The sequence below is a fragment of the Strix aluco genome, chromosome 7 (genome assembly GCF_031877795.1).
Source record: "Strix aluco isolate bStrAlu1 chromosome 7, bStrAlu1.hap1, whole genome shotgun sequence".
Classification (NCBI taxonomy): domain Eukaryota; kingdom Metazoa; phylum Chordata; class Aves; order Strigiformes; family Strigidae; genus Strix; species Strix aluco.
In genome coordinates, this window is record NC_133937.1 from 14,802,126 (window position 1) to 14,815,698 (window position 13,573).

The following is a 13,573-nucleotide window of genomic DNA, read 5'->3' on the forward strand; positions in this document are numbered from 1 at the left end:
AGCATCACTCAGACCTATCAGGCCCATACTATCTGTTCATAATTACCTGGCAGGGTAATGAAACATGTACTGGTCATGCAATCTCCTGTAACAATTTCACCTCTTCTCCCTCTAGCCTCTTTCTTTCACCCTCATGCACTCTCTGTTCCTTCAGGAACATGCCTGGATTTCTCTGTGTCTCCAGAAGCATTTAGTTACAGGACCAACATATAACAATGTGAATCCCACCCTGTTCCCCAGAATTTCCCTTACACTGGCACAGGTTTATTTTCAAAATGTGTGCTAGATGTGATATTGAGCTCAATTTCTCAATGGGCAGTGGGGAACGAGAGAGCAGTGGTCTTAAAATGTTTTGTTTACATTTATTTTAAAACTTTGGTGTTCCAGGAAGTAGGAAAACAGGTTTGGGGTTTTTTTGGGGGAGGAGGGTGGGGTGAGGAGGGGAACATCACCCCTCAGCTATCTTCTGGCTGTATCCTTGGGACTGTGCCCAGTGTTTCTGAACAATTAACATACTTCATGTTTTAAGAGGTATAAAGTTGCACCTCATTAAATGCAGGACCCTAAGTCCAGTGGGACATGACCAAACCTGTCACATTAGTGGGCTTTCAGAGAACAGTGCTAAATTCATTGCTTTTTTTGCTGTAAACCTGATTCAAACTCAGGTCTCAAGCTGAGAGGCTGGTGTATTAACCTAATGTGCCCACTTAACTCTCTCCTAAGTATCATGATAGATTTCTTTTAATCTGCTGCAGAAAATAAATTACTGGAGAAAAAAAAATAAAGATTTGTACTCTTTAAAGACTAATCACTTTCAGGCACTGTATGGCAAACAGCGAGATTCGGAATGAATCCTTTTACTGCATTACTCATGACAGCTTACAACCCAGACTATTAAACATTCATCAATAAAAATTTAACATCCCATCTTCCCTTTGATATCCTCAACTGCTCCCTACATAAGACAACAAGAAGGCTTTCCACAGCTCAGTTTGATGGCAGGACATCAAAGCAGCCTCCACAGCTAGTCTGCTTCGAACAGTTTCTTGTATTTAGAAAGTAGAGTTGTCACATGGGAGGAGAAAAAGCGATGCAGGAGATTCTCTCTGGTTTGAATATATATAATCCCTCCCAAGGGGTGCAGTATGTCCATGTTGTGGCTGAGTGGCAAGCTGAAATTCACTTTTCTTCAGATAAGTATCTGACAGACCACACAGAAGCAGGAAAGAAGAGCTGGATATTTCCCTTTGTTAAAAACAATGAGCACTGCATGCCAGGACTTTAACTGCTGGAAAAAAGGAAAGGCTTTTGCTTAAAAAGTTACCAGGTTTTAAAATATCCTGGATTGAGTAATTTATTGTAGCTACCGTTTGTTGGAGAAGTGAAGTTTGTAAACAAATAAATCTATTTGCTTTCCTGCTGCCTTAAGAAGATTTGTGCTTGACTTGGAAAAGCCAACCAGAAAATTTTCAATGGGTAAGTCCTCTTCAGATCAGCAACTTCCATTTTCAGCTACTTAACAGAAAAGAGCTAGAAAATTAGAGCCTGAAATTAAATCCAGGAATCTCAGAGACAAGTTCACAAGAGAAGATTTGGGGCAGTTTCTGCACCTCCAGTCATGCCCAAATGTCACTCCCTGGCGATTTTTTATTTCTCTCATGTCTACTCTGGCCTAAAGCAAAAGGACAGTGCTGCATGAATTTGAGGGAGAAAAAACTGACTCAAACTTTAAGAAGTTCAGTCTAGGCTGAAGGTTCAGCTCAGTAACGTGATATCCATTTACCTATTTCAAATTTAGGCAACATAGACTTCACCCATTCTCAGTCCAATCTGGAACACCAACAGGTGAATTTACCTACTTCGTATGTACTATTATACCAGTTAATCAGCTGGAAATAAAGATGATATTAAATATTATTTTTATTTATTTAATCCATTTGCAATGTTTGTTATAAAGCTTTAGTTTCATAAGGGAAAAAGATGGAATTTATGGACAGCTGCTTGAAAACATACTATTCTCATGCACTGAACCACATTTGGAAAGTTACAATATCTTCCTTGGAAATATCCCCCTCCAATTCCCTTTCCCTCTGTAAATTCTTTCTACATCCCTCTCACGCAAATTACTCAGGTTCCCTTTAATCTATTTGTTTCCCTGGTACTGAAGAGCTCTTTGATCTAGTTTAAAAAGCACACCCTTTGGCCAAGCTGCGGCTGAATGCAGCTTGTCCCTCATCCTGAAATTAGGTCCATTCATCTTGGGACTAAATCTGTTATTACTAGGCAGAGTGCATGCCAGCAGCTCTACCAGAGCACCTGGCTATATCTTCTCCCAAAAACTGCTGGACCTCAGTTACATTTATTCTCCTGAACCTGACTCAGATCCCCTTGTAATTGGAAGACTTCTGTGACGCAGGTGGATTTTGGGTCAGATGCTAAACTGAAAGGGACCTCAGGGTTGACTGGAGTTCTTAGTTAAGTTCTGCCCCATCTGCCTTTCTCTGGCTTCTGCATCCTGACCCTGATCATTTTGACTGCCTGGGGCCCACCTGTGGTGGCCTGGGGTTTCAGGAATAATGCTTCTGTCCAAATTCTGTCTGTTCCAGGAGGACTGAGGGGCCAGAAGCTGGAAGACAAATCCTACAGTGTGCATCTTTTCAAACAGTTATCATTTTCTCAGTCACAGCTGCACTGTGATGTGGGGGGTAAAAGGGTAAAAAGGAAGATGGTAAAAGAAAGAAAACTATGTTCTGTTGGTGGTAGAAATTCTATTTTTCAAGACTCTTGGAGTCATTCAGGTTTTTTTATCAGGTGACTGATAATTTCCAGAAGCTGTTATTCAGCATAACTTTTGATAGCATGTTACGGTATCAGCTGGCTAAAAAAAAAATGGAATTTATGTCAGCACAGGGCATGGAAAGGAGAGGAAATATTGCCCACAATTATGTGTTAATTGACCTGGCTTTGCTTAGTTTTTAGTGAGTTGTTTGGGAGGCAAAGAGCTGCTAAGGAAGCTCAGAAAGAACACTTCCCTGTCAGCCTCTCTGTCCTGCAGTGTTATTAGCAGAGAACTAAAGTTGTTCAGAATCCACATGAACTGCAATCACACCAGCTACAAGTATTTTGCTGTGGCTTTTTACTTAGCTTTAGTTTCTCTCACCTAAAATCCTTTGTGCTCTGCTGAATTACAGCACTGAAATCTTTGCAGAACAAAAAAGTTTAAAAAAATGCGATAAAGGCAATAAATACATTTTCTTCTGTGCTTATACTTAAAATCAGTTCCCATTATTTTAAAATTTTCTCTATCAATAACAGCAGCAACCAATGTCTTTTACTGAGACACGAGTGTCTGACATAAAGTCAAAAATATGTTTTAAAACAATTAGTAGGCTAAAAAATATGGAAATTGATACATTTTCCTATTTTGTTTCTTCCCTTTAAGAAGCAGATTTTGTCATTGTTGTTTGTTTGTTTGTTTTCCAGTTTGGAAATGATTCTGTATTCAGCTACCCAGAATCTGTCTGTAACTCACTTAAGGGCTTTCCATTGACTTTCAGGCACTAGCAGTGAAATAAAATGGGGTGAGAGAATCATAGAATCATAGAATGGTTTGGGTTGGAACAGACCTTAAAGATCATCTAGTTCCAACCCTCCTGCCATGGGCAGGGACACTTTCCACTAGGCCAGGTTGCTCAAAGCCCCGTCCAACCTGGCCTTGAACACTGCCAGGGAGAGGGCAGCCACAACTGCTCTGGGCAACCTGTGCCAGTGTCTCACCACCCTCACAGGAAAGAATTTCTTCCTTCTATCTAATCTGAATCTACCCTCTTTCAGTTTAAAACCGTTACCCCTTGTCCCATCACTACACTCCCTGATAAAGAGTCCTTCCCCATCTTTCCTGTAGCCCCCTTTAAGTACTAGAAGACCGCTATAAGGTCTCCCCGCAGCCTTCTCTTCTCCAGACTGAACAACCCCAAGTCTTTCAGCCTGGCCTCACAGGGGAGGTGCTCCAGCCCCCTGATCATCTTTGTGGTCTCCTCTGGACCCAATCAAGCAGGTCTGTGTTCTTATTTTGGGGGCCCCAGAACTGAACATGGTACTCCATGAATGAAATGATCTAGGTGGGACAGGAGATTTCATTTGATTTTGAGTCAAGAAGGACCAGAGCAGGAAAATCACACTTCTCTATGTTGCTTCAGAGATGTAAAAGCGTGTGAATACTATTAGAGCAAACACATTGCTGAAATCCCATGACTGGCAGTGCAATTAGTAGTGCAACCAGTGGCAGAGGTGCAGCTTTGAAAACAGCACACAGTGCCTTCTATGTCTCATAGTACACTGTAATTTTTATTTCAGTGACAGTTCATCTTATACGAGGCTTGTCTCTACAATAAACAAATATCTGAACAAAGACTATTCAGAATGAAAATTACTTATTTTATAAAAATTTGGGACATTTCCTAGTGTCAGTCTTGTTTTCATATAAAATTATATCACTAAGCATACATTCAGTCCTGAGACCCATTTCAAGAGAAATTTAAACAGGTAGGACACTCAACCCCAGTTTTGCCAGGATAGTGAGACTAGCACCTTTCATTTCTCTGAAGTTCCATGGGAATTTTAAAGACAGCTCCACAGTAGCATGTGCCAAAACACAGCCATCGTTTTGAGCAATCTCTCCCTTTCTTGCTCTTTCACCCTGTTTCCATTACATTCCTGAGCAAACACAGTGCAAATACTCATCAGGATTTTTGGTTCTTCGAATATGTTAATACTCACTGCTTAAGGGAGTGTGGCATGTGGGTTCAAGTCATGTGGGTTTGATTAGTGAAGCTTAATCGACTGAAAATTGTATTCTAAACATTCCTATTAAAAATTACTTTTACTTCTTTATTACCAAAACTAGTGCAGCAGGCATTTCTATTTTTAAGCAGGATATATTCCTAATATAACAATCACATGATATACAGAATAAGGCTTTGCTGCAGGGCAGAGCTGCATCTGTTATCTCAAATATGTAAGCTGTGACTATAATTTTAAAAGCAAAATTATCTCCATGTACTAGCTGTGCATACAATTTTCCTTCTCTTGAAGTAGATTCCAGACGACTGTCTGTCCTAACTGCAAAGCAATTTGAGAAAATTCTCAGCATGTTGGTCAAAATTCACACCTGTGCAGAGAGACTGCACAGACCAATGTGTCATTCAAATCCCACTCAGGTTCTGTGAATCTTGTCTTGGTTCCTAGAAGATGGTGAGAGGGGAAGGTGCTCAAGCATGTCAGAAAAGCAGCCACATGCTTTTATGGTGGGATTTCACTGTTTTCAAGTGGCTAAGCTAAGTGTTTTACACACTGATGAAAGAATTCTCTGGTTTAAAATCAAAAGCTTCAAATTTGGAAAATTTTTTAAAGCTACTGAGGCACACGTCTAGTTAGTTATAATTCTGCCTTGAAGCAATTTTAACTCTAAATTTGCAGGATTTAACTCTAAATTCATATGCTCTTTTAAAATTTGCACCCAGATATAAGTATCAGTGGACATATATTTTACCAGTACCATTAGTAATTTTAAATTTAAGGGTGTTAGTGAGGGTATTATAGCAATATAACAACAGTGAAACTGTAAGCTGCTAGTATTAATGCACAACAGTCAGTGAACATTTGTGTGATAAAAGCAGAATATAAAAATAACTCATAACAGTAGTGGAATAAGAAAAACATCAATGATACCAACACAGCTGGTAGATTTTACCAGTTTGCATTGGTTCTATAGGTAACAGGGGGGAAAAAAGCATGTTAATACATAGGAGCTCACTTCCCTGCTGGTAAAAGAAATACGGAGTTGTGCAATCTCTCAAACCTCAGTCATCCATCTACCCCTGCTCCCAGTGTTTCAGTGAAAAAGTCCTGTGCATAGAACAAATAGTCTTGTAAAATTCTGTACTCTTGCATACTGCAAATTTGAAGTAAGAAAATGCAAAGAGTTAACTCTAAAATTTTCCCATCCATTTGATTACCAACGACTTTCTTCCAACAGCTGACAATCAAAAGCACATTAGCTGCTGTCAGTCACCATCACAATTTTTATAATGTTGATATCTGTATAGCAGGAATTCAATCAATGTATTAACTCAGTTCACATATGTAAACACACAGAAGCTGTTTCAGTCATGATAACCCTAACTATACTAGAGATTTTAAAATAACTTCATTTTTCTCCTCCAGCTGCTACTGAAATATATTATGAATGGGAGAATTTAAAATAACTGAAATAGTATCCTCCATCTATAGGTAGTGAAGTAAAAGAACAATCTGAGGGATTAAACAAGTTTCACACTGAGAAAACCACTATTGTCTAATTTACAGTGCCTGCCTCAGCAAGAAAGGAGACCAGAGAATACAGCATTGACACTTAAATCAGTGTATCTCAGAGAAGTCAGCATTGATCAACAGCACTGAGGAAATGCAGATCCCACAAAGAACGCCTCCTTCAGATAACTCCAAAGTAAAAACTACTAACACACACCACTGCATAAGAGAGGTTTTGTTTAATTACAGCAGTTGTCCCACAAGGCCATGCTTGCACGCACAGTTGGTTTGAAACTGGTCTGCCTGGGAGTGATCACTGGAGTGGTACAATAACTTGTAAGTTGTCTTGAATTACTACTAACCACCAGTGTAATACCAACAGTAATAGCACTGAGTCCTGAGCCAACTCTGCATTCCTTGTATATTTGAATATTTCTGTGTGTTCCCTTCAAACTGAGACAAACAGCTCGAGATTCAAATGTCTCCGTTAAGAAGTTAGCTGTAACTAACTGTGCTGACAGTTGCTTAACCCTGTATTTGAGCTCATCATTCATTCACAAGCTTCTCCTCCTGAAATGAATTTGGCACACAATGTGCTGGTCCAGGGATTTCTCACCGTTCCCTCCACTCGCATGCATTTCACACTAAAGCACTTGGCTGGTGTTGAGCTCTAGAGTGCCACAAGTACCACTGCACTTGCTGGCCTGAAAACATGCCAATAAGGAAGAAATTCTAAAGAGCAGAAATAGAGAGGTAGCAGGCATTTAACACAAAATATCTGACCAGCATGTGTTTATAAATAATGAGCTGTCAGTAACAAAAGTGAAAAAGTGAGCAATATGTTGAATAGTTCATTTTAGTGCATTTCAGTTGTTTTGAAGAAATAATGGTGGAGCTGGTGGTTAACCACTGCTCTTGACATTTTACAGATGTAACCAAGGGCTTGTAATAAAACCATGAAGCTGCCTGCTGTGAATGTTGTCCATTATTTGTTGAAGCATCACTTCCCATATAGCTGGAAGAAGGGAAAACAGACAGTACACAAATAATGATGTTAAGGCACAAAATCAAAAAGAGTCACATCTCTATATCTAGGGTGACACATTGGTGTTAAAGACACACTGTCAACATAAGACAGTCCACAGGCCAGAAATCAGAGCCTGGAGCTTAAGTTAGTCACACTTCATGTTAAGAATCCATTTGAAATGGTTTGTAGAGGGTTAATATGTGGTTAATAGATTCTTTAACATGTATTGCAGGCCCTCATAGCTTTTGTGGTGATTATAGATGGTTGCAGATGGTTCCACGTACATCAGTAGTAAGTGATAAAGATGTCACGTTTGACCCTTCTATAAACGACCTATAATTATTTATTAAAACATCCGCTAATCATTTATTAACTTTTCTTACACTATAAATGGATCTCTTGGTTCCACTGCTGACTCACTGTAATTTCTCAGAACATTCAACTTTCATAATTATAAAACAAATAAAACAAAATTGGAAGTTATGGACCTTATGAAAATACTACCTAAAGTTAAGGTTCTGTGGTGTGAGTTAGACAAGTCAACTTGAGTTACACAGTTCAGTCATTGTCACAATTCCTTCTACCCTTATAAAAATCATACACATCTATTTGTCACAGAAGAGTTACATGATACTTAATTGTTGTGAAATAAATTCACAATCCTGATTATAGAGTCACTATCATGTTTTGTTATAAAGTATCCACACATTAAAAATAGACAAGCAGTACTAGCCTAGAAATGGAAATGATTATCATTATCTCTCTTTTATGTATACAGAACTGAGACACGCAAAAATAAAGGACTAAGTTTTCCTGAGAGATCACTGTCTTCACCTGCAGAGTCTACACAGCTGTGGAAAATGCCTGGCTTGAGTTTTAAAAGATGGGAAGCAGAATAAAATTATTTTATGGTTCTGTGATAAAATCCAGTGATGCAGTTTCCAAGTGCTATGGGACATAGTCGTGCTTTTACAACAGGATCATCCTGTCACTCCCTGTGAATATCAGTGATATGTTTAGATAAAGTCATCAACCATTTAGTGCTGAGGACACCCAGGACATATTTAATCCCATCCTCTTTGTAGATTTCTCTTCCTACTTCTGCCAATTCCAAATATTAAAAATAATAAAAATGTTAGCCAGGCCTCAAAATGGTGTTTTTTTCTTCAGTTGTTCTGTTTGAATTATCTTAACCTGTTCATTTTTATTGATGGGTAATCACACTTTCCAAGCTCTCCAATCACATCTTCCAAGTGTAGTAGTTAGAACTTTGCTTTGCAAGTTTTCAAATGAAAGCTAAGTTACTTCTGAAAAAAGAGCAGCTGCCTCAAGCCTTGCTAGGAAATCAAAAGAGGTGGAAATACTGTATTTTTAACCATTTCTGAACATATAATTTTTCCTCCTGATTAAACTAGACATGCTATCTAGCAGATAAGTCTGAGTTATACCTGATCCAAGGGAATCCAGGGGCAACACATTCCAGACTTTCTTGAGTCAAAAAAAGTTAATGCAACTTTTACAGATTTCTGTATGCCATTAGACAAAGATCCATCCTAGCATCTTCATCACTTTTATTTTTGGTTCTAAGAAGATCCAAGAAGTATACAAAAAAAAAAAAAAAAAGAGAAAAGAAAACAAGCTGAACTATTTTTAACTCAAAAAGGCTTGACTGAATTTGATTGAAGGACTAGGCAATGTTCCAGTGGTGAAGTGTGTGTTTTATACTATCCAGACTGCTTTGCCCTTTCCTTCACATAATGTTAATGAGTAACAGAGCAACTTGAAAATCTGAGCACTGAGGTGTGCACGTGTTTGGGTTAGTCTATTCCAGTCTTAAGAAGGATTACGAATTGGGAACTACAGCTCTACTGAGGTGTGGAGCTGCATTAATGGTTTTATATGTAATACTAAATCACTAGACCTGTTCCTGGGATTCTTAAGTATCAGACTACATTTGATTCCCCTCAAACAATTAGACTGAGCATCTACAATTCAGCAGATAACAAAAGAGCAAAGGCGAGTTATCAGGTGTTAAGCAAGAAAAGGCCTGTATACTCTATCTACGGTATGTAAACAGTCTGATTTTTGCAAACCATCCAGGAAGGAAATCAATGCTGAGTAAGTTCTTAGTACTCCTTATGAGCCAAATAATATTTTTATCTCTTGTCCTCTGAGGAAAGTGGCTAACACAATTGTTCTGCAATAATTTTCCATGGAGATGTTGTATTAAAAATTCATAATATTCTGCAGTAACTCTTCTAAGATGACAGTGATTTCTACTTTGGAACCAGAAGGCCATGTAGTTAACTATTCCAGAAGAGTTTATTCTGCAGTAGCTATACTGGTATGTTTCCTCATGTAAACATGGACATTGATGGATCCTCATGACATTATTAAATCCTATTTATACTTCTCTTAACCAAGGGAATATTTTCATTCTCAATTAAAATTGACTTGAGTCCATGCTCCTGTCAAAAGGGGGAGTCCCTTCTTGCCCTTCAGTTGCATATGCCTGCTACTTTTCTTCTGTAAAAACTTGTGCTTTTATGATTGCCCAGGGATCCAAAAGAAAGAATGAAAATTAATCCAAGAAATGAAAAAGGGATAGTTTTCATCAGGATCAATACCTGATTTGACTGCCCACAAAGCTCCATAAGATGAGTGCTGATGAAAGAAAAGACATTTCATGTGCAATCAGAGCAGGGATATCCCATTTGGTATTTGTGTAAATTTATATTTGTTGAAAATAGTCACAAAAGTGCACCCCAGCATTATTTCCCTTTTTCTTCTTCCCTTCAGACCTGCTATTCTTTTAAAATTATAACATAAAACCTTTATGGAATTTACAACTATAAAACAAGCAAGTTATATAGGAACACAGAATTCATGTGACTTTTTTTTTTTTTTTAATGGGTAGTAACTTTTCGCTACCAAGATGAATTCTTATAGAATGCAAAAACTTTGATTTGTGCATTAGTTCCAAAATATAGATTATCTAACGTAGTTGTTTGTAAGACAAATGATGACAGCTGGGTTACATAATGATAATACTTTGGTTTAATTTACCGGTGGACACCTACTGAGTGACAGGCTCTTGTCAGATCTTAGTCAGTTATTTTAATGTAACTTGAGGTTGCATTTCTGTAAAATTGTGACAGAGAGGGAGCATTACAGCACTTTACTTCAGGCTCCTAACTTAGGTGATGAAGTGAGAAATTACTTTCTAGATTCCTATAAAGTCAGTAGAGGGAGAGAAGCTTTTCTAGAGTTCAAGTCAAAGCAGGTGCTTCATGAGGGTACTGTAAATGACCAAAGCAATCTCTCACTTTTGCTTGTGACTCTACAAAGACATAACTTAAATGAAAAAAATTGAAAGCTTGACTTTATCATGTTAAGAAAAATAAGAAACGATGTATCTTAGACCTTAGTGGAATGAGTTCCAGGTTTCACACTTGATTTGTTTGAAGGGATTTGGATGGAAATGCAATAAGACATAGAGAGTGATACTCATAAATCACAGGAATCAAGGATAAGAAGGAGAAGCTTTGCTTTTCAATTCAACAAGCTATATGAAGGAAAATTGAATTTCCAGAAATCCTAGACCAAATCACCTTGGAACAAAATAATCATTTTATTGAGAAAGATTCTTCTCTAGTCTTTGCCCAGTGTCTCTCTCTATTGAAAGAAGACCATTAGCTAAGAGCATTGTGCCAGCAGTTTTTGGCTTCTTGAATATTGTTCTAGGCCACCAGAAATCCTGAGATTATGACCTTGAAAGTTGGCCAACACCTGATTATGCTTTGTATCTTTCTTCTTTTTACTATTTTCATCTTGTGTTTTTTATTAGCTGAGAGATGGATGAGGCTTTTATCCTTTGATTATAGAGTGTGAAGGTGTGCTGTATGTACGTATGTATGTCTGAATGATCCTGTAACATCTAAACAAGGAAGATGTCAGACAAATGTTTAAGTCTTCTTGAAACAATCTCATAAAAATACTCAGTAAAATGGTCCTATATTCTGGGCTTAATGTTTCTAAAAAATATAAAGCTGTCAACTATTGTATTTCTACTAATTACTGTTCTTTTAAGACCCCTCTACCAGGGGAAAATGAAGGAAAGGGTTAGCCGTCGTAATATAAATTCAAGAGTGGAAGATTTCTATTTGGATCTGATTCTGTGGTTCAAAAATAAGACAGTAGTTTGATTCAAGCAGAAAAATACTCAGTCACCCTCAATTTACATTTGGTTGACCCAGTTAAAATGATTTTTTCAGGGTTTCTAACTGTGAACAGCCATGCTCACAAGTCACTCTTCAGAGCTTATAAGACTCATCAGTATAAATGCAATATTGAATCCTAAACTAGTATTAAGACCAGCTCACTGATTTCCTCAGTCTGATTTGTACTAGTTTTAGAAAATGTTTATTTTGCTGTTATGGTCAGTAGCCTAGCACTTGTGACAGCATTTTCTTAGTGTTATTTTTTTAAATACTTTTAATAAAATGTGTAAAAGGGAGTTTGTGTTTCTTTCCATCAGTAATGTCTTTCAGGGATCTTTTAGACTCTAGCTAGATATAAACAGGTCGACCTGAAAGCCATGACCAAGCATGGACACTCACACAGAAATAACATCTATTCTTTTATGCTGACTACATCTTCAGGATAGACCTTATAGCTAACGCTCAAGCATGATAAACAGAAATTCAAATTCAGACTTGTTTTCCTGCTCTGCTGAAAATGTACATGAAACTTCTTTTTCTCTTGCATTACATGGGCCCTAGACCAAGTATTGTCTCAAATACAGCAGATATAAATATGTGTTTAACCTACGTGTAGCTAAAAAAGAAAAGCCACGAGTGCTAGCAGCATTTGTATTTTGCGTACAACCAGTTGCCTCAGGCCACTAGAGGCTACTGCAGGCTAGTAGTAATACTCATTTTCCAGACTATTCTGCCATTTCTTGTTTGAAAAGAGAGGACATGGAAACATGAGTTAACACACCTGATATGTTGAAGTAACTTGGAAAAAAACTAAAATTAAGTGCATGTCTATAAGGAGTGTCTTTGTCTGCTTCAAAAGATTTCTGCCAAGAGTCTGAACAGTGGCATTGATTAAAAACACAAAATGTTTTTTATTAAATAGATTAATCAAACTTTGAATCACCTTACGCTCAGGGTCTTAGAGCAAAATTTAGAATTTCTCTTTCCTAACCCTCAAAACCTCACAAAACATTTTGTTTTGTTCCCAAACAAGTTGCTAAACAAATACAGTAGAAGCAACTCACTGTTGCCGTGAACTTTGATGAATCCTTTAAACCAAGGCAAATTATATTAGACTAGAAATGGAACTCCTCACATCTATTTTATGTTCTGTCTCATTTTCATAAAGGTCATAAAGACAGACTTATATGTCCTCTGTATGCTTTAGAAATTTTTGTGTTTTCTTTTACCTCAGATGTTTCTGCACTAACATAACTTGTTATTTACAAAGAGAAAGTGCATCTACACTAAGGAAACGTATCTGGACCTAAGGAAGTTCAGCATGTTTCTAACGCACATTGGCACCAAGACTACTCAATTCTGAGAAATGGACAGTGATTCATAACAAACAAGAAGTGAGAAAATATATCATTGCACTTTGGATGGCTGATATTCTTATTTGGGCTATGATTTCAGGCCTTTGACAAGTGAATAAATAAGCCTAATATAAAAGTAATCATTAACAGCTTATGTAGAACTGTTCATCAGTTCATGAACATATTTAACATTACCTCTTAAAGGAGACTTTTAAAATGAGAGATGAGCTGTTGCAAAAAGAAATTAAAGGGCACGTGGCAAAAAAGAACTAGGAACTCTAAAGCTAAAGAATTAGCATCAAATTGTTGCTGATTTACTAGTTATTTGATGCTTAAAGAATTTACAAGAGATTCACTTAGTAAAATAGTTTTAGAAAGTTAACCATATTCTATACGTTGAAAATGTTGATGTTAGTGGTCACTCTAAAATCAGATTTTCTCCCTACATTGTGTTTGTACAGTAGCCAGCACAATAGGAACATAACCATGAGCCAGGCTTTTGAACACCACCATCACGCAAGTAAATAAGTCAGGAAAGAGGGTGGTGCAAGTGCACTAGTACAAGGGAAACTGAGTCAGATTATTCAAACTTTTATGTCATTGGTCCAACTGACAGCAATTACCAGATTTTATTTACAATATTTTTAAAAAACTACCTGCTC